At 53.2% G+C, this 26,838-nt stretch overlaps 1 long non-coding RNA gene across 1 annotated transcript; it reads left to right on the top strand.

Moving 5' to 3' along the window:
• Positions 1–22,212: 22,212 nt before the first annotated feature.
• On the top strand, positions 22,213–26,616 carry LOC123951048. The gene is made up of 3 exons (XR_006820331.1): positions 22,213–22,333; positions 24,476–24,643; positions 24,983–26,616. It is a non-coding gene; the product is annotated as an uncharacterized LOC123951048 (long non-coding RNA).
• The last annotated feature ends 222 nt before the right edge of the window (positions 26,617–26,838 follow it).

The raw sequence follows: 26,838 nt of genomic DNA, 5'->3' as shown, positions 1-26,838 counted from the left end.
TCTGTCTGGATCCTGACTTGAACACTTGGTTATAAAAGACATTTGGGAGACGTTAGGGGAAATTTCATTGGGTAGATAGTACATGACATTAAAAACTTCTTGTTGGGGCGCCTGGGTGGCTCAGTCAGTTAAGCATCTGCCTTTAGCTCAGGTCATGGTCTCAGAGTCCTGGGATGGAGTCTTAGGCTCCCTGCTCAGCAGGGAACCTGCTTCTCCCTCTCCCTCTGCCACTCCCTCTGCTTGTGCTCTCTCACTCGCTTTCACTCTCTCTCTCAAATAAATAAAATCTTTTTTTTAAAAAAAACCTTCTTGTTAATACTTTTGCTTTGATAATGACGGCATTGAGAATTTTGAACGAGAGCCTCGTTCTTTGAGAGGTGTGTACCGAGGTATGTATAGGGGAAAAGACCCAATGAGTGGTGGAAGCTGGGGCTGGCCCCAGTGGATAATCGTTAAAACCGAGTGACAGGTGCAGACGGTTTGTTTTAAATTGCTCTCTCTGGGGCGCCTGGGTGGCTCAGTCAGTTAAGGGTCCGACTCTTGGTTTCAGCTCATGTCCTGATCTCAGGAAGGTAAGGTCGAGCCCTGTATTGGACTCCGTGCTGGGTGTGGTGCCTGTTTAAGATTCTCCCTCTCCTTCTGCCCCTCCCCCACTCATGCTCACTCTCTCAAAAATAAATAAATAAGTAAATTGCTCTCTCTGCTACTGTGTATGCCTGAACATCTTATAATAAACCATCTCTAGCTGGGAAACACTGGGTGTCATCATGAGCTCTAGCCCTGACCCACCCTTGCTGGGGTCTTGGTGGCCCACACAGGCTTCCTGGGACACGGCATTCCCAGCCTAGGTCCAACACTCCCATCCTCAGAGGGTCAGCCAGGAAACCTTCCTGGAAGAAGTGGTACCTGACCAGAGACCTATTTGAGTGTCCCCCAGTGGCAGGATCTGGGAAGGGTGGGCTCTCAGGCAGGGGGAGCTCATCACAGACCCCGAGAGAGACATTGGCAAAAGTGCACATGAGAGATGCGCAAGAAGGTGGGGGCGCAGAGCACACGCACTGGAAAGGCGGGGTTGGTGCAACCCGGGGAAGGACCAGATGTGGCTGTGGAGGCCCCAGGGTGCTGGAGAGGCAGATGCGTGCTGGAGGGGCTCATTGCTCGGAGAGGCAGCACCTGGTGGGGGATGTGGACAAAAGACCGGGGTCAGAATAGGTGTCCTGGAAGTTAGTGCAGAGAAGTAGGTCTGGAGCCCAGTTTCTCTACAGAGTCTCCTAGACTTTTCCCAACACTGTGCTCTACTTTCCCTTGCTGCAAAGATGGTGATGTTTCCATACGTCGATGATTCTTTCACTCCTGACGATGCTGAAATAAAAAGTGAAGCAGGATGTGGAGATTTCTGAGCAAAGCTAAGATCTCAGCTAGAAGTGTGGGAAGGAGATGTGTCTTCTAGGCTAAATGAGAGGTAGCCAAGCGTCTCTTGTGGGGCGGACGTCCAACAACGCAACAGAACAAACCTGAAGAGAGGGTCGCTCTTATAGGCATAGTAGTATTTTATGGCTTACATGTACATTTTCTGAATGATGTATGAAATTGCACACCTTTTCCTGTGCTGATTTGCCATCTGTATAACTTTTTTGGTGACCTCCTTGTTTGAACACTTTACCCATTTTGGGGGGCTCATTTGTGAGGGAATAGCGCGTAGTCTTTTGCCACTGAGTGTGATTTTAGCTGTAGCTTTTCTGGAGATGCCTTTTTGTCTGACTGGGGGCCTTCCCCTCTGTTCCTAGTTCCCTGAGAGTCTTTATCATGAACAGGGGCTGGATTTTTGTCACGTGTATTTTCTGCACCTTATGACATGATCCCATCCTTGTCCTGTTTAGTTAGTGACTTTCATTGACTGACACTACCTTGCATCCCTGTGATGACCCATTGGGTCGTGGTAGATTTCTTTTGTCCTATGTTGTTGAATTGAATTCAATGAAAACTTTTGCATTTACGTTCACAGGGGATAAGTCTGAATTCTTCTTTTCTTGTAGTGTCTCTGTCTAGTATCAAAGTAATGCTGGCCTCAGAGCATGAACTGAAAACGAGCGCTTTCATTTTCTGTAAGAGTTTGTGTCGAATGTGTATTATTTCCTCCTTAAATTTCTGTCACAACAAGGTCACTTTGCCCAGCGCCAATACCACCACCATCGTGAGACCTCCCATGTTCACACACTCTATCCACACTCACACTTTTCTTAAATAGACTTACTTTAAAAAACAAACAAACAAACAAACAAAAAATGCCAGTAAAGCATTCTACAAGGAACTTCATATCCCCACCCTAAGCAGAAGCCCGTGACATTTTCCCCTTCTTGGCCTGACACTTGACCTCATCCCACCCCAGACCCAAGCCATCCCTGGGCTAGACTCACAGATAAACTCCCCACCACCCATTCAGGTTCAAGTTCAACTACAGGTTGAACCATAAATGTTCAGGTTCAACGACAAGTGCTCCACGTGGGGGACCACACGATGGAGAGAGGTGGCCCAGAAGTCGCCTCCATCGTTCCCGTCATGCAGAGGGGAGGGGTGGCTATTGAGACAGAAGCTGGGAGCTACTAAAATTGTCCCATGTGCACAAGCAGTAGGTGTAACAAGCTCTGAGAATCTCTGACCTAGCCCAACACCCCATCCCCAGAGGAGGCAGCTGAGACCAAGCATGGCAGAACAACCTGCCTAAAAAATCACATGAATGAGTGGCCAAGCTGGGGTTGGAACCTTGTCACCTAACTCCTGCCCAGAGCTTTGTGTGTCGATAACTCTTTTTGTCCCTTGCACCCTCTTGCCCTTCTCCTGCTCTGTGCCTTGGGAAGATTTTCTCTGTGGAGCACTTGCCCCAGGCTCCTGTCCCCCTGGCTCCCATCTGGATTTGCACCGGGAAGCCTTGGCAGGGTCCTGGAAAGTGGCAGGGAGAGAGAGGTCAGAGGATCCTGCTTGTCCTCTTTTGTCTTGTTCCAGGACTGGCTGTGTCCCTGGGAGCTCCAGCTTCTGAAGGGCAGCCTCCTTCCATATCTCTAGCTTTGAACCCAGAACTTGGACCCTGGGGTGGTGACAGCTCCCACAGTGGCCAACCCCTGGTGCCTTCTGTCCCTCCTAGCTCCCTAAACTCGATGCTATTTCTGCGAATGGTGCCTTCACTTAGAAGTCTCCTTACAGGGGCACCTGGGTGGCTCAGTGGGTTAAGCCGCTGCCTTCGGCTCAGGTCATGATCTCAGGGTCCTGGGATCGAGTCCCGCATCGGGCTGTCTGCTCAGCAGGGAGCCTGCTTCCTCCTCTCTCTCTGCCTGCCTCTCTGCCTACTTGTGAAAAGTCTCCTTACAAATTCCAGTCCAGGATTCCCTGCCGGATACATGCAGGAGCTCCCTCCCTGACTCCCCGACCACCTCTCCCCATCCATGAAGCCTCAGGCCCAAGAGAAAACCCGTGAAGTCCCTGGGCCACGGATTGTCGGATGCAGGTGGCACTTCTTGTTGGCATGGTCCATCTGCACATGGCTAACTTAGGCAGACCCAGGAGACGCTCCTTGAACGGAGACCTTGCCTTGGTCCCTCCAGGTGCCTAACCTACCCCAGACTGTCCAACCTCAAAAAGGCAGGGGGCATCAGGGACAATGGAGCTCAAGTGACTTGAGCAGAAGGAAATGGAGCATTGCCCTCAAGACAGCTCCTTCACATCAGGGCAAAAGCAATGACAATTCCAAATCCAGTCCCCAGGGAACTTCTGCAAACACACCAGGTTCCAAGAATAAGAAGGCTGTGTTCACCACGGCACACGCATCCAAACCAAACAACCAACAGCCCACAGCACCTCTATGTGAACGTCTACCTGAAAAGGGATTCTAGATCTTGATAAGAAAAACAGGTGTGCCCCCCCCACCCCCGCGCCACACACACTCATACAGCCAGAGCCTGGATTTCAAGTTAGGCGATGATTTGTATGAGGAACTGGAGGGATAAAAGGAAAATAAAGACAAGTCTTTAGAAAGAAGCCGAGCGCAACAGAGGGCTTGCTGGAGGGTACCTATTTGTTTTGGGACCCAGAACTTTCCCTCATGGGACACTGCCTACAGCAGACATCACCATACCAGAGGACACAGAGGCAGAGCTGAACCATGTGACCCACGGGGCGGCCTGAGCTCACACCTCCTTTCCTGGCAGGGAGGCAGCCAGCTAGAGCCCTGGGAATCCCAAGCCAGTGTACAAGACTGGCTGGTAATTAGGAATGATTCTAGGAGTCCAGCTAGATCAGCAAGCCCCAGAGCAGCATGTTAGGTCTTAACTCTCCTTTGGGGGGTCACCAGGCAGGCATTTGCTTACCCACCAACGTGAAGAGGTCCAGCAGGGGTAGGAAGGGAAGAGAACCAATGTTGATGGAGGGCCGGCTGCGGGCCCGTCTCTGCACCCAGGACTTTGTATCTTTGTCAGTTTCACTTGAGGTCCTTCGGCAGTGACGATGGTGATAGTGAGCTCTCTCATTGTACTTTTAAAAACGTTTTAATTGCCTTCATGTAGCATATGACTATATCTTACTTGGCATTCAGGAGCCTCTCTGCTGTAGGAATGACAACACGTAATGAGAACATAGAGGCCCAGGGGAATGAAGCCATTTGTCCACATAGGCTTAAATGTGGAATGCCAGAGCCAAAGCCCGAACGCTGATACCTGACTCCACATCTGTGGTTCTTATCCTACCCAGCTCTTCAGCTCCCAGTCTAGAAGGCGGCTCATCACGTTCAATGTCATGACTCGAGGCTCAGCTGATCTAGGGAGTGGGGCGGAGCACCTGGGGCAGAAGGTCAAGGGGACTGACCTTCACCGAGAACCATCTGGTGCTGGGCACTGAGCTTGGACATCGCGGCCCAGAGCCAGAGCCAGAGCGTGGGCAGGGGGGAAGGAAAGCTGTGGGCGTTGCTACTGCCTGGGTATCTCCACGTGGTCTCTTCCGCCAGGGGGCGCCCCTTAGCGATGTGGGGGGTTCCTATGACACATTGTGACCCTGACACTTTCACTTCCTGGTGCTGGTGCACGGTTTCTAAATGATCCATTCTCACATGAAATCACAGCTGCAGGAGCACGAGCACGGGCTCTGGCTGGGAACGATCTTGTCCTCAGCACGTGACCACTGATGGCCCCCTCTCCTATAGTGACAATCGGATGTCACCATCACTGTGATAGGTCAGCGCCATGCCTGGTGCTTGGTCAATGCAGAGAAATGGTCGGTCCTGCTCTGGCCCATTTCTTGAGCTCCCAGAGAGTGGTCTCGCAGGGGAACCCCTGCCCCCCAACGCTTTGAGACAGCCTTCTCAACCAGCAGTTCCATCAGTGGTCTGGGGGCAGGGGGTGTGGGGCCAGACCCAGCCCAGGGAATTGGGGAGGACAGTTCCCACGTCCTGAGGGGTTCTCAGCCATGGTAGCTCCGTGCTCAAGCAGACCCAGAGCAGAGTGCAAGGGGAAGTCTCCAGAAGAAAGGAGAGTGCTAGGGCCTCATTCTGGGCTCCAACTGGGCCAGCTCAGTTCCTGGCCTGCAAAAGCCACCTGACCAGGAAGAAAACCTGTCTGGCAAGCCGACAGTGCCTGAAGGAGGAAGGAAGCCCGCAGAATGGGGAAGTCATTGAGAACTCCAGCCAAATGCCAAAATAAAGTCATCAGCTGGGAAGGAAACCAGGTCACAGGCTGAAGAGCACGGGGCCTGGTCTGCCCCAGACTGCACATGTGCGGACCACACGTGCACACACCACTCTCCCACCCACGTGCACACACCGTTCTACCAACCCGCTATCCAGGAAGGGAAGTGCCTGACCAAGTACGTGCTGGGACTATAGGAATTGGGGGTTGCCAGAGCTCCAAGCCAGTGATGACATGGGAAGGGACGTGGAGGCCCGTGGGGGAAGGTGCCAGCAAATTCAGGCTTTATAAGACCACCCTGAAAGCAAGAAAAGTCAACCATCTCCTCTGCAGGGCAGGGACTGTTTGAGAGGTCTGCATAGCAAAGGTCACAGAAATGTCTCTCACCTGGCAGCACTGTCCAGAGCTTTGTGCCCCTCACTGGGCTGTTGCTGGCCATTCTGCCCATTTGGCACGCAGAAAACAGAGGTTCCCTGGAGTCAGGTCTAGACTCATATCCAGAGCAAACGGCCGTGTTGGGATTCAGTCTCGGAACTTACCCTCAGGGACCTCGCCTTTCCCACCATCCTGTCTTTCGGATGTGGGGACCTGATGTCAACAGATGAGGTGACACTGTATAAACAAACGCCCATGGACCCAGTGGACAGTGTTTGTGGGTAAAGTTGAGGCTGGGAGCTGCAGGAGGAAGGACCAGGGAAAGCATGGCCCTAGCCAGGCATGCTTTCAACAGGCAGAGAAACGAGCAGATCATGTACAAAAGGCAGAGATAACAAGAACAGGTAACGCACCAAAGGACTCTAGAGCTCAGTGTGTGGCACAGGGAATCCTGGGAACTGGGAACTGTGCGGGAGACAGGCAGGAGATGGGTTTTGCCCCTAACTGGCTCAAGGACCTTGGGCATCTCCTTTTCTCTGTACTCCCTTTTGTGCTTTTATCCATGCACCCGCTGACCAGCCCTGCTCTCACTGAGCCAGCCCTTCAAGGGGGTACTGATCGGTGCCGCCTGACTCTTGGTTGTCGAGACCTCTCGGACCTGGCCCTGTGCCCCTCCCTGGCCAGGCCAAGTCCCTGCTACCAGCCGTGGCCCACTGCCCGGGGTTTTCTAAACCCTGTGACCACTTCCTGGATTCCAGAACTTGGCTCTTCCGTGCCCCACCCCCTCCCTCAACCTTCTGGAATTTTAAGCCCCAGAATGCAGAGGTGTGTGTGGTGGGGGGGCGGGGGGGGATGAAGTGCCAATCCCCATTTCCCCGCTGCCCAGCTCCCTCCTAATCACAGCCTCAGACCTGGCAAGGGTTGTGTAGAAAGAATGAGGTGACTTGGGGTCATCCCTGGGTCCAATGCAGGCGCCAACACCCTCAGCTAGTCACTCACCCTCTCTGAGCCTGTTTCCTCATCTAAAAAATAGGGCCGGAAGTTCCTGCCTCCTGAGGTTTTTTGGAAGGTGGCTGAGATGATACCAAGATGAGGAGCTGGACCTGTCAAAGGTGTTCTTCAGTAAACAGTGCCTTTGTCTTCATGCAATGCCACCCCACAGGGACAAAGACAGTGTGTGCCTGCACGTATTAAGTGCCTACGGTATGCACAGATCAATGGGCCATATTAACTGTGCTATGGTGCCTTATACATTTTATACGGCATTATCATGGCAGTATCATTTGCTTTGATAGAACAAAGTGGAAGAGATAAAGACAATCCAAAATGGACCATAAAACGCAGACCTGCCAGCTCTCCCTCTAGCAAAACCCACGGCTGGGTCTTCCGTGGAACAGCAGGTAAAGAGGCAGCTTGTGCGCGGGGCAAGGGTGGGTGAAGAACTTCTCCTCCTCGAGCTCTGGGACCCACAACAGCCTTGGGACCCCCACCCAGAGGCGCACATGGGGCCCGACAGACAGATGGTAGGAGGGGCAAGTCGCCGTCCTGGGACAGACCGAGTCTCCCTCCCCGTAGGCATCACAGTCTCTCTTCCTCCCGTACAGTTACATACAGCATTCGATTCTCCTTCTCTAAATAACAATTCTAGATGCAGAATTTCTAGACTTAGAATTCAGCTTATCCAGTGGTTTCCACACTCTTTTTTTCCCCTCCAATAAAATTAACCCTAATCACCAATAAAGGAAACGTAGGTGTTGATCATTCTGGTTAAGGAGCTAAGCCGTGGGGGGTCTTGGGTCCCTATCCACTGTCCCTTCCTCATCCCCTGAGGCCCACAAAAATCCCCAGGGGTCTGGGAAGCCAGGCGTGAAAACCCTTTAATAGCTGAGTAAATGAAGACTTGCAATCTGTGCCCTCAAATGCACATGAAGTCGGTATTAGGACATGCTCTTGTTCTCTGAGAGTTTGCTGGGTGCTCAGCTGATCTCTCTCATGAGATTGCAAAGTCGAGGTGGGCTGCGTGTTTTCTCCTCCTCTGGGCTCCGCTGAGCCCTGGTAAAATGTTTGAAAATGTTTTCGGTTGTACTGACTGACATGAAGAGGACCAGAGCACTGGGCCAATGTCTCTCCTAGATAGCAGCCCCTGTTGTCCCTGCCCCGGGGGCAGAGTGTGCTCAGAGGGCTCCAGGCCTATCCTGAAGTCCCAGGAATCTGCAGCTGCCAGAGCCCATCCAAGGAAGGCCAGACAGAAGGATATGATATGAGGACCATGTCAGATTCGGGCTGTCTGCAGAGTTAGGATCAGGCCCTTCGGGTATGGGTACAGAATCATGGGGTCACGTGGATGCTTCGACCCAAAAGAGTGGGGCTTCAGCATGGTCCAGGGGTGGGGGATGTAACCCCCACTCAGGGCTGCCCGTGAAGGAAGTGTCCCCCTAAGCCACCCTGGGCCAAGAGCAGGGAAGGAGCAATGCTGGAGGGAGTACTTAAAGAGTCCAGACACCCAGCTCGGCAGGGACTCTCATATGTCTTAACTGATCACTTTTATTATTCCCAGGTATAAACCCAAAAATGTTTGTACACGTGATCTGCTCAACAGCAACCAATGAGCAAGCGAGGGAACCTCCACTGGAACCCAGTTTCTAGGACCTTGAAGTTCACACATTTCCCACAGTGCCTATCACATGGCCAACAGAGAGAGTCAGAGTGGTGTGAGGTCGGGGGTGAGGAGGAGGCATAAAGGACCTTTAAAGGTGGCTTTGGAGTCTAAACTCGCCCTCTGAACCGCACACATGACTTTTGTCTTTGTCCGTCCATACACGGCAGGAAGCCATTCCCAAGCCCCACGGAGCATGCCTGATGTCCAAAGAGACTGAGGAATGTTCTCAGGACCAGGCCCTCATGGTGGCTGAGCAAGCCCAGCTGCCTTAGAAAACTGGCCCATTTCCTACTGGGTATGCAGATAGAAGAACGAGCCGAAACGTAACCAGAAACGCCGAATGGCGTCTCCCCGGAGCGGGTGCTCCTGGTCTCCTGCAGGCAGGACAATGAGCAAATTCCTCCTCTGGAGTCCGGTTTACCCTGCTGTGTTTCAGGCCCATCACCTGTTTGTCCAAACTGGATCTACTCACTTCCTTTACTCATTAGAAGCTGCCAGAAGCTGAGAGTAAGCTCTGCTGCTCAGTCAGTACTGGCCCTCGAGGACAGCCGGGTCTCTGATGGACACTCATGGGGGCAGTGTATGCAGCTGGAGCACGCTAGCTCTGGGTCTGCGGGTTCCTCAGGACTTTCTGGAAGAGTGAATCCGACTTCCATTTGTTCTCTGGCCTCCAGGGCAGACCCCGCGTGTGCAAGCGTGTTCCCAGGTGTGTGCTATGCCGAGGAGTTGTGGAGGCTTGGCCCTCGCCATCCCCGAGGGTCCCCAGGGGTTCAGGTCGTGGATTCCTCAAGGCAACAGGTGGTCTACAATCAGTCCATCTGTCCTATGGACACTGGCCCTTCAAGCTGTTCAGGTGAGGAGCTGAGCCTACGACTGGGCTCAGGTCGGGTGCCCTGTCTTTGTCTCCTGTGGCCTCTCCCAGCATGCCTGAGTGCCCACAGCCTTCTCATGTGCCCCAGCTGCCCCCTGCCACCTGCCCAGCCTCGGGACAGCCACCCCCTGAGACTACCCTGCTGCTTGGAGAGTACTGAGCTCCTTTCTTGGGAGGTGTTCAAATATGGATTGTGCCATGGCAGAAAGGTGAAGGAAAAACCCCAGTGGCCAATGGAATGGGAAAAAAGGCAATACCAGACAAGAAGACAAAGACACTGCCATTCTCTGAGGATTGTTTAAGGACCAAGGAAGATTTAGAAGGCAATTCTACCCTTGCCAGCAGCCTTGAGCCTCCAGCGGCCTGTCTACAAGCAAAAAGGTCTCAGCTGGAGTTCTGGTCCTTTGCTCTAGGTCTTTCCCACCACAGCTTCCACATAGGCATGGCTCAGATCTGTCCATTCCACAGCCAAGTGGGTCCAAGGAGAGGAGGGAGATAGGGCAGGTCCCTCTGCTGGTGCAGACATCTGGTCTCGAGTCCTCCCATGAGCGGTGGGGCCCGAGGGCAGTGCGAACACACCCTGAGCCCTTCCTACCACCACGTCACATCCCGTCACCTCACAACAGCTCTCTGGGGGCAAGACCAGGCATCCGGCTTGAGCTCAGTAAATATTTGTGGCACCAAGGGGACTGCTCACTGGAAGTAGCCCCTGATGGTCCCGCGAGGCTACATTCCCATGAAAGCCTCAACTCTGCTCCCTCCCGGCCTCTGCTAGATGTGCAAGAAGTGCGGGCTTCTCCCAGCACACCCCCCATCAGAGCTCCTTGGGACGCCCCCAGGGGCCAGGGCTCCATCCATGCAGATGAGGCTCACTGGGGAAGCCGGAGGGAGTCTCACCTGCCCAAGACCAGTCCTGTGGGGGGGGGGGGGGGAGGACCCTCAACCTCATACCTGGGAGTTGTGTACCTTCGAGTCTGCTGCTGAGAGTAACGTGAGATTCCCGCCGACCTCCATGCAGCCCCCAGCCCTGAGTAGGAGACAGAAAGCAGCCCAGGCTGTCAGGGGTTCAATATTTAGTGTCCCTACTCTTGGCTGGGGCCTAAGAGTCAGCTGCTAGCTGGGCCGGGCCCTGTGTGCTATGGAGCAGGACCCTTAGCAGTATCTCCTGGGCTCTAAAGGGTGAAACTTCTAGTGACCCAGCACTTTCTCTCTCTCTCTCTCTCTCTCTCTCTCTCTCTCACTCACACACACACACACACACAACCCTATATACTTTTTCCCTCAAGCAAACATCTTGGCCTAGGGCAGCTGGCTTGGCACAGATTTCTCTTTCACCAAATGCTACGTAAGGAAAGGGCCCACTCCGGGCTGTGAGCCCTGGGGCTGACCAGCTCCCTGCCCTCCCTCCCCTGTCCTGAGCTTCCCTTCAAGTGACTCAATGCCCTACCCAGAAGCCTGGCCTCATTTGGGGTCACTAAGGAATATCTGACTTCCGTACCATCCCCCTCCTTCCTTCTAGGTTCACCCATGGCCTGACACCCAGAAGGTGGGTGAGGAACACCCAGCCCCCGGGGGCAGAATGAGGGGGCCCCAGCTCAGACAGGCAAGACTCAGGCTTGTGGGCCTGCCGGGCCGGAGCGCCCAGTGCCTTCCTATGGGTCAAGCACAGAGTTTCGGGATGGGAAAGAGAGACCTCATTTCTGCCTTTGGAAAGGAGAGAAATGGCTTTCTAAGAGAAGCCAGACTTCTCCCAAAGGAGGACTCTCCAGGCTTTGCTGGGGCTGGAAGAACAATTCCCCACAGGGAATGTCCAGAGCTTTGTCCAGGCCCCGGCTGGGACCAGGCCCTTCCGCCCCTCAGTCTCTCGCAAGCAGAGACCATGTCTGGTCCTCACAGTGCCCAGCCTGGGGCTGGCACCCAGGAGGCCCCCACCCGAGCCTCACTGGCACAGGCCGCTGCACACACATGGTCACGTGTGCCAACTCACACTCAGCCCCTCTTTTCATTAGCGTCATTATTCTGGAACTCCTGGTTTTCCACCCGGGGAAAACTTGTCTTGCTGTTTTCTGGCGGATTTCTTTCACTCCCGAGGGATCGAGTTCTCCATCTGGGAGCCTGGGCAGGCCTGGCCTTTTGCAGACAGGAAAGGGTCTGTGGGGATCCCTCCCTGTCTCGTGGTCCCACCACACAGCCTTAACTGCAGCCGAGCTTGTCTGTACCCCCACGTTGAAGACATCAACGAAGAGTAGAAATCAGAGGGTGGGGATTTTCATAGAGGAAAAGTGGCCCAGATGAAGAGCCCTTGGCACCCAGGCCTCATGAAGCCCGGCGGGGACAGCAAGAGGAGTCGGGTCCCATAACGCCCCATGTGTGTGCCTCGAAAAGGGGCAGGTGACATCAGGCGCCCACATGGGGCAGTGCCTCCCAGGAGTTCTTCCAAGTGTCCCCACCCTCCAGCCTCACAACTCCACAGTAAGCATTGCCCAGCAAAATCACCATAACCTGAAGCAGTTCCTGGCAGCGTTCTTGTAATGGTGAGAAATTCAAAACTAATGCATGCAGCACCAGGAGAGGGTGGCACGGGCTCTCTGCATGGACTAGCATGTAGACACTCCACCTGCTGTTGGCAGTGACCTTCTCCTCAGGCTGGGGGCATGTACTTCTCACGAGATGCTAGGGAGAAGACACAGATTCCCAACAATGTCTACAGTACTCACCAAGAATGTGGACTCGGCGGTCTGACTTCTTCTCTGCCTTCTTCTCACCACGTGTGAGCCTGGATCTGCCAACCTCTTGAAGCTTCCGTTTGTGCATCCAGAAAACCAAGTGACACCACCTCCCTCCAAAGGCTACAACAGGTAAACAAACGGTTCTGGGAAGCCTGGAGGCACTCTGGACCTGGTAAAGGTGACGAGTCAGCCGCACAAACCATCAGATCCACGTGTGTGAAGGATGGGGACGAGAGTCCCCCATGGTTGTCTCCAGGCTTCTCGTTGTTGAACTCTACTCTTTCATCTCCATCTTCTCTAAGGACTGCAATTGACCTTGAACGTGGAGCCAAATCACTTTATTCTCACGTAGTATATCTTCCTGGCAGAGGTCCCCCAGGTTCAGGCTGTCCTGGCTCACCTCGGGTCCCTATGGGGTCCAGGGAGGGGACGTGAGTGATTCAGTGACGCCCACCTGCTCCCCGCTATGACCCACTCCTGATGGGTGTCTGCTTGCACTCACCCAGGATGACTAACAGTGTGAAAGCCCCTCCAGCTTCTGACCCTCCTGGGCGGGCAGCTGGAGCTGCAGGGCCGGACCCCTGACCGATGCGCCAATGGTTCCTCCCTGGAAACCTCTCTTCTAGCCAGGCCAGCTAGCTCTGCCTAAAGACAAGAAACCCTTCCCGTAACCACATCCCCGGTAGAGGGAACTATGCCCTGGCAGAAGTAGAAAGTCGTCGAAGGCCTACACTGAACCCTGCCTCTGCCGAGTTGGGCAAATGGCGTTGGGCAAATCGCTTAACTTCTCTGTGCTTTGTTTCCTCGTCTATAAGATGGGAGCCAGAGCAGGCGATCCCCAGCAGGTTGTTGAGAGAGTGGAATGACACAGCATACATAAAAGCTCAGAGGAGGAACTCCAGACCATTCTCTGCTTCTCTCAGTTTTCCTTGGTGAAGCCTTTTCTCCCTTTGACAGCAAGCCCCAGTTCCCAGGGTGGTGCCCTGGGACCCAATCTGAATCTGTTCCCCTCCTCACTGTTCCAGTGTTCCACTGTTCCAGAACCTCACTGGCTTGGGACCGCTTTCTCAGATACCAGGTGTTGGCATGTCCTCGGTGGCTGTGGCCTGCCACCGGAGGGAGATGGTGGATTGCATTGCGTCAGGGGTCTTGCCTATACACGACAGGAAGCACTGCAGCATGAGTAATGGTGGGGATTTAGGGTGTGTGGCAAACAAGGGTGTCTGACGAGGGGACTCTAGGCCCTCCCTGAGCTCATGCGTGTTGGCAGCTGCCTCTCCTGCCTTGGCCCCCAGACCCAGGAGGGCCAGGAAAGCTCAAGGGCCTCTGGTCAGCAGGAGGGGCTGAGGTCACAGGGAGGAAGGAGCAATTTCAAGTCAAGTCAGCGAGCGTTGAACCCTTGCCCCTCCACCTATAGGGTGCGTGTCCTTGGACCCCGGCCACAGCTTACCGAGTCCCTTCATCTGCCAAGACAATGAAGGACAAAAACTCATATGTTGTGAAATAAGGAGCTTCGTAGGAGGCAGTCAAGGAATAGCGCAATTAAGGCACAAAGGCGGTGGGAGGTCAACCATTTGTCTGAAATCCTCTTTGAGTGACATCAGAGGCTGATAAAATATACCTTTCCGGCTCAAGGTGCTTCGTTGACCCCTCACCATGGTTCAACCTCCCGAGCAAGGAGCTGCCATTGGACTCATTCTACGCCGGCTGGGGAAGTGCGGTGCTACCTCCTCAGGTCCTAGAGGTAGAAGGCTGCGAGTTTGGACTTGACCCTTGCTGGCCGACTCCTGAGCCTGGAACCCCTCCCCCTGCGCCCACTCCATCACCCCCGACTCCTACCGCAGAATTCTCCAGCTGTTGTGCCCTGTGACTTCCTAACGGGACAGAGACAAGTTCTACCGTGGGTCCATAGGGCTCCCTGGGGGTTCATTTTGGCCTCCCTAGGCAAACATCCCGATGAGCCCCAGAGGGCAAGGGAGCCCAGGGGAAGGGAAATGAGCAGAAAAGTATAGTGTGGGAGACAGTCTTTCACTTACCCCATCCCACCCTCAGAATGATTCGGGATTCTGTCATTCCTTTATTCTACCCACCAAGTAGGCTTTCCAGGGGAGAATTGGAAAAGAGAGAAAGTTCTGAGTGACAGACATGGCCCGGGCAAAGGTGTGGAGGCTGGCCAAAGCAAGATCTGTCCAGAGAAATCGAGGAGACCAGGCCAAACAGAGCAGAGAACTCCGGAGCAGGGAACAGAGACTCAGGCCAGGTGAAGGGGAGGGAAGGCTTTACCTATAAATCTGTCCGGCTCCTTCGGCCTTGCCCCCACCAGCCCCTCAGCAGCCCTGCCCATGGCTCCTCCTCCCCTGGGGGGCCCGAGAGGCGTTTGTGGCATTTCTCAATATCCTCTCTTGGTCTCTTGGGCACCAGTCGGCCTTCCACCTGTTCCCTGGCGGGGCCGGCTGCGCGATAAGAAATCCAGGAAGTTCAACAAGCGTGGAGGGCTCGGACATCCCTGTGCTCTGTGCCAGAATAAACAGGGCCTGGCGCAGGGCTGAAAGGTCCCATCCCAGGGCAAACACTGCCCTTTGCCAAATAGGGAATTGTTTTTGCAAAGGCAGTGTGTGTGTGTGTGTGTGTGTGTGCCGGGCGGGCGGGAGGACAGTGTTTCCAGCAGGGCCCCTGACAGCTCAGCCTCACAGGCTGTGACGTCATTTCTTACTAACCTTGCACTGAGTGAGGGGAGGGGGGCTGGTAGGCAACAAATGCAAGGGGAGCCTCTTTGAGCCATTAATGGAAGATACAAACTGTATTACAAAAGAAAATAGAAAGGAATGAGTAATCTTCCTGCGGGCTCTCAGCAGAAAAACAGCATCTGACCCGATCTTAAAGGGGCCCACAAGGTTGGCAGGGAGGGCAGAGAAGACCCAGTCCTCTGACAGGTGGAAGCGAGCGTGTGACAAAAAGTGCCAGGCAGCATGTAAGCTGGCCCGGCCGGATTTAAGGGTGGCCCCATGATCACCGCAGGCAGGTCCTCTGTGAACCTCTGTCTCTTCCTCTGTGACATGAGGAATGTAGCCCCTCCCCAGGGTGGGGGCGTGCACCCTGGCGTCCACTGAGACAAGAGCCCCAAAAGCCCTTCACTGTGCCCCTGGTTCATAGAAGACTCTCAGGAAGCAGGCTCCTGTCTCCGGCCTTGGGTGTCACACCAGCTGGGGGCACGGTAGCGCTGCCCAGACGGACCAAGCCAGCCACAGGTTCCCTTCAGGTGCTGCCGTGAGCATGCAAGAGAACACGTTGCTCCTGACTCCACACACCCAGTGGTCAATGTCCACACGCAGGTGAGCAGCTCGTGTGGGAAGGCCCCAGCCTCAGTGGTGCGTCATACTTCACAGGCAGCTGCTTTGTAAACTGCAATAAAGTAATTTAATGCTCGTGATGAAATCTATGCCCTACAGTGCTCATTATTAATAGGAATTAAATGTATTTCAGGTAACTAAATGGTGAGTAATGTGGGCGATAAACACAGCCTGTGAGTCTGGTATGCGATAGAGTGTTCTCTGGCTCACACGGGCCCCTCCAGAGAGACCCACGCTCGTTCAGCGATCAACCACCCCTAGAGAGGGCCCAGGTTACTGAATCATGGCAAGTACAGCTCAAAAGCAGGCATGGAGGGCCACCACTCACCTTCGGAGACACCGCCATGTCCCACAGCTTTTCCTTTGCTGGGGTTTGCAAAGTTGCTCTGTTCGCTCTGATACACTCACGCACCATCCTCCTCGCTGCACACTTTCGGTTCGCTGCTTCTGCACCAGAGCCCCACCCGCAGCCTGACACCTTCATGGGTCCCAGATGCCCCCTTGGAGATACAGCTCTACCCAAACCCATAGCCGCACACACCCGCAGTCCCGTGCATAGTCGGGCCCAGAGAGCGAGGCCTCTCAACCACAGCACACACGTGTACACTCGTGACCCAAGCAGGAACCCTTGATGCACACTCGGCAGCGCAAGCTAGGAAAGGCGTCTAAGCTTCTTGGAACTCACCTGGGGGAGACAAGATAGCCTGAGTCAAGACAGTGCCCTGCACCCGATTTTCTCCGCAAAGTTTGCGGCCAGCCTCTGTTCCCACCATGCACCCCAGGGCCAGCCCCAAAGACTCCAACCCCTCCAGGCCGTTGCTCGTGCTGTTAAGGGCCTATCTGTCTTCCCAAGGTTTAATCATTGCCTCTGTGAAGCAAGAGCCTCCTCAGAGCTCCCAGAGGAAGAAAAGCCCAGGTTACACTGCAGTCACAAATAGTCCCTAGATCCTAAGAGTGGGATGGCGGGGCGGGGGCGCCATGCTCCACACAGTCACTCAGGGACCCAGGCTGCCAGCAGCACCACCATCCTGCACTTCTGCCTGCTACCATATCATCACAGGCTATGCAGGGCGAGAGGGAAGGTTCGGGCCAAAGCAAGGTGTGTCCCCTGCATTCACGTTGCGTTAGCTAGAGTTAGTCACTCGGGCCATCTCCCAGCAAGAGGACAGAGAATCGTGGTCTTCCACGATTACCTTTGCTGTTGTCACAGATAACCACCAACTTAGTGGCTTAACCAGGCACGTATTTATTCTGCTAACAGTTCTGGAAGTCAGAAATCCAAAATGAGTCTCTGGAGCTAACATCACAGTGTCAGCAGGGGCGGATTCTTTTGGAAAGCTCCCGGGGTGCCATGGGGCACAGGCACCCTTGTCCTCCATCTTAAGAGCCCACAGGATAACATCTCTCCTCTTTGACCTTCTTTCTCCCTCTTGCAAGGGCCTTGCGTGCACCTGCTTAATCCAGGACAGTCTCCCCTTCTCAAAAGGCTTCCTTCATTTAACCACATCCGTGAGCTCCTGTTGCCACACGAGGTAACATTCAAAGGTCTAGGGGTTAGGACATCATCACTCTTCTGTCTGCTACAGTGTTCCAGAAGCCAGAGCTAGGACACAGGACTCCGTGGACACTCAGCGTCGCCCCAGCCATCCAGCGCTCCTCTCCTGTCTTGTCCTCGTTCTGGAATAGGAGATGAGCCCTGAAAGGGCACGAGGCAACCGTGAGCCTCTCCTCCCAGCAGGGGCCTGGCACGCAGCAGAGGCTTGGGAAAGTTTGCAGGAAGGGAGAGAGAAAGGAAAATATGAATGAATTTGGCAAGATGAGGAGGTGTGTGAGAACAGAAAAAGCAAGAGAGAAAGTGGGCGGCCACTGATGAATCGAGAAGCAACCACAGCAGGGACAGCCAATCAGGAAGCCAACTGCCCTGCAGTGGGGGGTTCAGAGGGAAGCCCGGGCCGTTCACGCCCGGACTTGGAGGAATGGTGAGGAATGGTGAGTGGGAGAAGTTAGGAAAGAAAGGGTGGGAGGAGGCAGGAGACAGAAGGCACTAGTCTGAGCTGGGTGCTGTGCTCGGTACCATCACACCAGGGGCTCCCCGACGGCCTTGCAAGCAGCCCCACAGAGACGGGGGATGCGGACTGAGAAAGGACACAGCCCTGATCCAAGTTCACACGGCTGGACAGTGGCTGGGCAGGAACTGACAGCCCTGTTTGGCTGGTTCTGGAACCAGCTGCCATCCCAGGACACCCAGCTCTATGCCAAGCTTTGCCACAATCACAGTCCGCTCAGTGTCCCCAGCTCATAAGGTCTCAGGTCCTTTATCTGTAAAATGAAGAGGTCCATCTGGGTGACCTCCAAGCTCCCTTTCAGCTCCAGTGTCCTGGGGTGCTTGGGCAGATCTAGTTGATCAGGACTGGCTTCCTGGAGGGATGGGGGGGGGGGTCTGAACTGCTTCCCACCAAAAAGAGACCCACAGTTCCTTTTCCGTTGCCAAGAGACAATCCAGGGCAAGGAGGGAGAGGCCCGTGGCAGAGATGACTCCATGCCCCAAAAATGAGAATCACAGCAGCCCACAGGATTGTGCAAGCTGCCCGCGAGGCTGCCAGTCGGCCCTGGCCCGGAGGAGGGCTGTTTACACTCCCTGGAGTATGTGCTTGCCGTCAACTCTGTTGCTGAGTACACAGTCCTTCGGGCTGCCAGGAGTATCTGTGTGGGGACAACAGGGATGGGCCTTGCCAGGCCCTTTATCCCAGATACCAGACACTTATTCGTTCGTTCATTCCTTCGTTTGTCCTTTCATTCATTCATTCATGTACTCAGTCATTCCTTGAGTGTTTGCCAGGCATTGTGCAAGACACCAGGGATATGGAGGTAAACAAGACAGGTCTTGATGAGTCTCTAGGACCTGAGAACCTCGAAGAAGAGTGAGGCACTAAATATAGATAATGACCCTCCCAGCAAGGTTGGTGCAACAGTAAAGGTATGTGCCTGGAGGTTAGGGAGCACAGGGCAGGGGACTTTGGTATCTTCCTATGGAAAATATTTAACTAATAGTTTTTTAAAAAATCAAAACAAGATAATAACTCTATACTCAATTACCTTTAAAAACTTTTTTTTTCTCATGAATGACGATAGGTGAAAATGTCACATTCAGTTTTCTTTAAATTCCCCTGGAGGCCTCAGTCATTTCAAGAACTCCCTGTCTGCTAGAGCCTTGCAAAGGTCCTGGGGTTTGTACAAATACCTATCCTCCCAGAGGGCATGCTCTTTGCTATCCAATGGCTTCTACTATATGCCTGGTTGGAGGCTCAGTCATATGGCTATGACTCCAGTTTTTCTGGACAGTGAGTTTTGGAAAATCACAGCCATGTCCTAAGATGTAGCTATGCAGGGGGCCAAGGTCCCACCTTTGGGACTTGGGGCCCCTTTGCCAGTGCTAGGAATCTTGCCCCCTTCCTTCTTACAATTCCTCCCACTGTTTTACTGTGACTGCCCACATATTTTCTCTCTTGAGCTTTCTTTTTATACAAACAACAACAAAACAAAACAACAGGGGAATATGTTGCCTTCAAGGAGCTTCTGGTTGGGTTCTACAAATGCCTCCTAGGATTCAAGAATAGAGGGGGTCTGGCTACAGATCTGGGGACACTGAGAGAGAAAATACAAGGGAGAAAACCCCAAATCTCATTTCAATAAATTATATCTTTTATTTATCATTTCTTTAGCATATATTTCTAGAAATCAAGCGAAAAGATTAGCACATTTTAAGGAATATATTTCAAGTTGCTTTTCTAAAGGTTTACACCAATTCCCTCTCCCCCTAAGTGTGTGCCAGCATTATTATTTCTTCTCCCCCCCTCCTCCCCTCCCCCTCCTCATTCTTCTTTTCTTAAAAGATTTTATTTATTCAATAGAGTGCATAAGCAGGAGAAGTGGCAGGCAGAGGGAGAAGCAGGATCCTGGTGAGCAAGGAGCCTGATGCAGGATTTGATCCCAGGACCCTGAGATCATGACCTGAACTGAAGGCAGATGCTTAATGGACTGAATCACCCAGGTGCCCTCTAGCATTTCCTTTTTCACTGTCCCATCATCAGCATCAAGTCTGAGGGCTGTTTTTGTTAGTTTATTTATTTGTTTTTAATCTTTGACAATTTTATAAACTACAGGATTTTATTTTCAATATTATTGTATTTCTTTGATTATTCATGTCGCTTATTGATTTTACAAGTATAATTTTATTTGCTATATTCCTTTTAAAGAAACAAGTTTCGGGGGAAGTGTGAGTGGACATCCCCTAGAGTTTCTCAGATTTTGCTAACGTCAATTCTAATGCGTCCTCCCAGGTGTCTAAACTTACCTGGGACACCTTCCCCACCTTGTTTGCCTGTGGAATTCCAAATGGCACTTTCAGACCCTACACAGCTCACCCAACCTCCAGAGACTCTCTGGGGTCTCATTTATCCCCTGGGCTGCCAGAGAACCCAGTTTGCACCCTGGTTCATAACTGGGCTCTTCTATCTACTGCCTTGTGCACCATGAGGGGAAGGCTGGCCTGCTGTGGGCCTCGCTGTGCCTCAGTTTCCTCCACTGCAGGTAGGATCATGCCTGTTGCTTGAGGTTGGAGAAAACAAGAGGCAAGATAAAGTCTAGAAAGTGTGCAGCAAGCACTTGGCACTAGGTACACGGTCGGTGAATTTTAGCTATTATATTGTTACTATTGCTATTATTATTCTCCTTCTCTCTCTGAAAGACAAGGGAGTGGCTTTTATCTCTGCATCTTTGGTTGCTGGCCCAGAATGTCAAAGTAAATCAATCAAAGTGCTTATTGAGTAAAGCATTTCTCTGCCCTTGGCACCGGTTTGCCGTCTGTAAGACTGGGATGTGAGAAACACGATCTCCTCTGGCAGGCAAACTGAGCGCATGGCTGGACACCCATCCCTTTGGCCCCCATGACACACCCTGCACCCGGACCCTGCTGGAGGTGGGGGAAGTATACGTGGGAATTTGTGTTCCCAGCATCCCTTGCTGCCAGGAGAGGCCACGTGACCCGCTTCTGGCCAATGAGACTCACTCGGGAAACTCTCTACTTTCCCGACGGAGCCGAGGCAGCCATCTTGCCACCTTGAGGTGACCAGTAGGTTTTTATGTGCTGGGCGTGTGTGGAAAGTTGGACAGAGGCCAGCCCGTGCCGGCATCACCAGCAGCTGACCAAGACCAGAAACCGCCCATGTCCAGAATTCTTAATTTTAGAAAAATAAAACTCCGTTTGTTGAAGCTACGGTTTAAGTTGTTATTCACTGGAGCCAAAGGCGTTTCTGATACATGCAAGCTTGCTTTAACGTTCATCAAATGTTACAACCCTTCCCTGCCTTTCCTTCTTGTTCCTTGCTTCCCTTTAAAAAGGAAAAGCTGAGGAACCCCAGAAGTCACCACTTCACCTAGTCACCTGCCACCTTCTCAACCCCAAAGAGGGGCTGGGAGGCACTGAAGCCCTGAATGCCGAGAAGAGACACGCGCTGCCGGGTGGCACGGCCAAGGAGAGGGTGGGTGGGAAGGCACCTGCTGGGCACCTGGGGGGCTCAGCGTGTGTGAGGGGGCACCCAGCTCCCCGATGCCCAAGGAAAGGGCTGTCTCTGGCAGCATCCAAAGAAGGTGAGACCGGGCTCCCACGTCTCTTATTCTTCCAGGTCCCCACCCCTCCCCAGCTCCTTGCAGGGCATAAAGACCTGCCCTTGCTAAGCCCTAGGAACTAATGTTTATTGAGTATATACTACGTACCAGGTTCTTTTCATTTCGGGAGAGCCCTTTGATATAGGACTTTTCATCCCCATTTATAAAGGAGGAAACCAAAGGACAGAAAGGCCAAATAGCTCTCCCAAGGTCACACCTTTAGGAAGTGGAAGATTTGGGTCCCCTCCCAGAGATAACCCCACAATGTGATATGCTATTTCAGAGGTTATCTTATTTGCTGTCTCGCATACAAGCGCTATTCATTCCCAGCTGAGTGCCTTTGTCCTGGCTCTCTCTGCCCCCATCCCCCAATACCCTCCCCACTCTGTTGGCATCTGATTTCAGCTTTCTAAACTCAGCCTCCTTCCTTTCTAATCGCTAGTCACTACCACTTGTTGAGAGCAGTATTTTGCAACAGCCCTAAGAGACCGGTGTCTTCATCCCTGCTTTCTGGATGGGAAAACTGAGGCTCAGAGAGGAGCAGCTGCTGGCCCCCGCCACACAGCCAATAAGGGAGCGGCCAGGACACAGAGCCAGCTCTGCCAGGGACAGTGTCCACAGGAGAGCTGGGACAGGCCACAGGGGCTGTAGCCAGGTGAAGGTCAGGCCTCCCAAAACGCCTGGTCTGGCCCCTTCTCTCCTCCCCCATGCTTGGCCGGCAAATTGGCTTTGACCTCTCTGGCCCCTGCCTTTGAGCTTCTCCCCATTCAACACGAAGCCACAAAGGGAGAAAGAGGGCGGGCTGGAGCGAAGGGCCCCTCCCGCGCGGGCCCCGGGCCACGCCCCCGCAGGCGCAGGAGGCCTCCAGTGTCTGTTTGCACAGTTGGGGCGCTTGCTAGGCACCCCACCTCCGGAAGAAAAGCACCACGAGGTCATCTGTTTACTCTGGGATTAGCGGCTCCCAGCGGGAGCTCTTTTCCTCGGAGATGAAAAGAAAGCGGACAATCTGTCAGGTAAACAGGCGACATTGTTCCCCACGATGTCAGGGCCCCTTTGTGGGCCGGCCTTTGAGGTCCGTGGCTCCCTCTCGCAGGGAGAGCGCTTTACTCAAAGGAAATGAGAGGCCCTGGCTGGCGCGCAGGTCGCCTGCTGCAGTTTAAGTCGGGACAAAGGGCTCGGACAGTGGCTGGTTTGCCTTCACAGCCCCTCTCTGCCCCTGCCTCACCCTCCCTGGATGAGTCTAGCCAGCCTGCCGGGCATGGAGCCACTGTCACAGATGGGGAAACTGAGGCTGGCGGCAGCCTCCCGCCCAAATGGAAGGGTGCTCCTGGCATTCCAGGAGGTGTCCGCGGCAAGGAAAGCAGGGCCACTCTTCAGATGAGAGGTAGCTGGAGGCAAGAGAATTAGTGGAGCGTGGTTTCTAGAAGCGGTGCCTCCAGTGGATGTTGGGGGAGACCTGGGGAGCCCGAACCACCTCTACCAGCAAACTGTTCAGTTTTACAGGTGCTTGGAATATTTACAGCTGGGCAGGGCTGGTGAAGGCTGTGCCTGCTCCCGCTGACAGTTATGTGACGGGGTATCATCTTTGGAAGAAGGCAAGCGTGGAGGCCCTCCTCACAGGCGTGGGTGTGCCTGGGAGTCAGGATGCCCAACTTCCAGACAGGCTCTGCCCCCAGTTTGTTCTGTGGTCCCAGGCAAGCCCCTTGCCTTCTCTGGGCTGCAGGTTTGTTTTTTGTTTGTTTGTTTTGTTGTTTTTGGTTTTTGGTTTTGTTTGGTTTGGTTTTGGTTTTGGTTTTTTTTTTTTTTTTGGTTTGTCAAAGAGGACATAAGGTGCTCTCCATGGGCCCTTCCCTTCTTGACAGCAGGGATGTCTGGGGAGGGCACACACCTCCATTTAGGAGGAGCAGATGGAGGAGGGTGAACAGCCCTTCTGGGAAGGAGGGGGTCGCTTGAACCCCATTGCCCACCCCTGGCACTCAGGGGGCCAAGGAGGCGGCGGTGCACGCAGGCACCCTGGGCCCAGTGGCAAAGCTCCAGGCAGTGTCCTGCCATGGGAAGAGAGCACTGTCATGAGGCAATAAGGCCACAGGCCTAGGGGCACTCCGACCCGGTCGGGTTTCCAGCCTGTCACTCACCAGAAGGCTGACCTCAGCCATGTGACACAGCCTCCTGGCCCATGAAATGACAGCCATGCGGGCTCAATCACGCCCTACGTGAGTCTCCTGGACAGAGGGGTCCCGAGTGAGCAGCAGCTGGGCTGTACTTGACGCTGCAACCACGGTTTGATCCCATCCCCCTTCGGAGCTCCCTTTCCCGCCCCCTCCACCCCATGCCGTTGGCCTGTCCCAGCAGAGGACTCATCTTCCCCGCCATCCAGATGCCAGGTCACTCCTCAGCCTGCAGGGGACAGAGCCACAGCATAGAATAATCTGATTACTCTCCTAAAGTACAGGAAGAGCTGAAGGAAAGCCATGTGGAAAAAGGCCCAGAGCCCTGACATGACAGAGGCTTCTGCTGACCACAGAATGGCCTCCAGCATGAGCCCGGGCGCCGCCTGGACCTTGGCTTGGTCTCTCGAGGGCAGCAGTGGACTAGACACGGGCCCAACCCCCCACTCCCAGCCAAGCACCAGCTCTCAGCCGACCCTGAGCCTGAGGCACCTGCAGGAAAGAAACTGGAGGCCAACCTGTTCTCAGCACATGATTCCAGGGTCCAGAGCCAGTCCCTGGCGACCCGGAGGGAGAGGGGATACCAATACTGAGCTCAACCCCTCCTCTGAGGCTTCCCAGGACTGAATGAAGACAAGCTCCCCGCCCCTCCAACCACAGGGCTGTCCCTCCCAGGTCCCCAGCTGAGCTGTGTATTTGTTGTGCAGCCCTGGGCAAGTGACTTGCTCTCTCTGAGGCTCATCTCACCATATCAGTGGGCGTTTGAGGGATTGGGTCTTTTGCTTGGGAAAACCCAGGCCTCCCATCAACCCTTCTCCCCTTTTTAGCTTCTGGAAACAAGGTCAAGACCAGCCCCCAAGGACCTTGGTTTTTCAGGAGTCCTATTATTTGGGGAGATACTCAGAGGCAGGTGCCAGAGAAGTTTCTAGCTGTAGAGCTACACTGCAAACACCACTCGTTCCTCACTTTCCTTTTTTTCTTTTAAAGGTTGCCCTAGTGGTCTGATTTTAATTGTATTGAAATGGATAAATGTTGTCCAAAGACTTCTCTGTGATGTGGCTCCTCCCAGACCATTCTGCCACGTTGGTGCCCACCACCTTACAGAGGCAGCTAATTCCATCGGCCCAACATTTCTGACTTCTAGAAGTGCTTCAGGTAACCAGACACTTGCCTGTCCAGATTCCAGCCGCCCCAGCGCTGTGCATCCCGCATGAATATGGGGGTGGGAGGGCGGGCTCAGGTCAGACCCACTAGGGTTTGCATGCCAGCCGCTCCCCTTACCAGTTGAGACACCCGGCCCATGTGATTTACCCATCCTGTGCCTCAGTTCCCTTATCTTTAAAGGCGGAGTAATTGGAGTCACTGCAAAAGATTGTAATGGGGTGTAAGTAAGATGACACAACGAAAGCTTTTAGCTCTTAGCGAAAGCTTTTAGCTCAGTGCCCACCGTACTTATTTCCTGCTCTGACTGTTATTCTCCTTTTGTATCTGCAGTGCCTCGAAAAGAACTGAAGGCTCCAGTCATTCCTCCTCACCTCACTGCCGACTTCTCTTCCCCAGACTGAGCAGACGTAGCTCTTCCTTCGGTTATCCCTCTGTGGCTGGGTCTAAGACTCCGACACCCAGGCCAGCCTCCCCCAAATCCCCAAACAAGAAAACTTCAAGAAGGAGCAGGGCTCTTCTGATATATAGCTGTCCAAAGGTGGGAAGAGCTGTCTCTGGAGGGAGGGAAATCCCCATCCCTGGGGGTATTCAAAGTGGATGACCATCCATCAGGAAGATTACAGAAGGGGTCCCTGCGCTGAGTGGGAAATTGAAGTAAATGGCACCAAAGATAGAAACTCATCACGAAGAAGAAACGAGAAATTCCTCCTTCATTCATTCAACCAGTATTCATTGTTGAGTGCCTAGCTATGAATTCGCCCACGCTGGCTACTCTCCTGGGTGCACAGTTCACACTAAGAGAAGAACCTAAGTTTTGGGGAAGTACTTCATGAAAACAGGATCCCTTTGAAGTTGCTCTTTGCCTCTACTTTTCCCGTCTGTAGAATGGGTGGGGTGGTAACAGTGCTTACCTCCCAGACCCAGCCTGCAGACAGCCAAGTGGCCTGAGACATAGTAGGCCAAAGTAAAAGTGGGCAACATGCTCAGTGTGTATTAAATCGGGTCCCAAGTACCAGGCCCAGCTGAAAGCCTCACCCAAGGCAGCCAGGACTGGCTGGGGCTGGAACTAGAGACCACGACCACAGGTTCTTGGACCACATCCAAAGCCAGCTAGGCGGCAGAGACAGGAGCTTTGCTGAACGGACGTTATCTGCTACTATCATTTCTCAGCAATGGTATCCAAGGGCCGGATGAAGCCATTTTTCATTGCTTTGTAGAGGAAAGGGTGACCAGGATCAACAGTGCTCAGCTCAGGTTCACCATCACGAGGACGAGCCAGTACTTGCCCTTCAGAACTTGGGACTCAGATGCGAATTCAGTAGTCCGTTCTTGGTGAGTATCAGCGTTACCAGTAGAACTAACAAAATACAGCAGACCAAGACTCCCATTTCTGGAAAGATGGAGTAGCTGTTCTTTCTTCTATTCTACCTTCTGAGTACAACTGAAAACCTTGATCATCACCTATATAAAAAACATAAAAGAGAGGACTCTGAAGAGTAGACAGGAGAAGGCCAGCTGGCTGGGGAACTTGGAACCTGAGGAATCATACAGTGGTGAACTGGCCAAGTGTTTTGGTTTTTTTGTCTTTTGCTTCATATACACGAGATTTGGACCAAAAGAGTCAACAAACCAGAAACCCCAATGGACACCAACAAACAAACAAACAAACAAACAAAAAAACCAAACCTGCTCACACTAACCACAAGACCAGGGAAAGGGCAGCCTAGCGAGACAGAAAACTTCTTTTTTCCCCTGAACTATGGTGAAATATACATAACCAGAAATATACCACCTTAACCATTTCTACGGTTGGGTGGCCTCGAGCACATTCAGTGTTGCACAACCACTACCATCATTCTCCCCCAGAGCTCTTTTCATCTTGCAAAACTGGAATTCTGTCCCCATGAAACAGCTCCTCATTCCTGCTGCCCTCAGCCCGGGCAACTACCATTCCGAATTCTGTCTCTCCGAATGTGACCACTTTAGATAGCTCACATAAATGGAATCCTACAGTGTTTGTCTTGTGGTGACTGGTTTATTTCGTTTAGCATATCATCCTCAATGTTCATCCACATCGTGGCAAGTTCTGGAATGTCCTTCCTTCATAAGGCCGAATGCTATCCCATTGTACGTGTATTTACGCCACATTTTATCTCTATATCCATCAGTGGACACTAGGGATACTT

Source organism: Meles meles, chromosome 9 (genome assembly GCF_922984935.1).
Source record: "Meles meles chromosome 9, mMelMel3.1 paternal haplotype, whole genome shotgun sequence".
Lineage (NCBI taxonomy): Eukaryota > Metazoa > Chordata > Mammalia > Carnivora > Mustelidae > Meles > Meles meles.
Note: the sequence above shows the minus strand (reverse complement) of the source record. Positions and strands in the feature narration are given on the sequence as shown.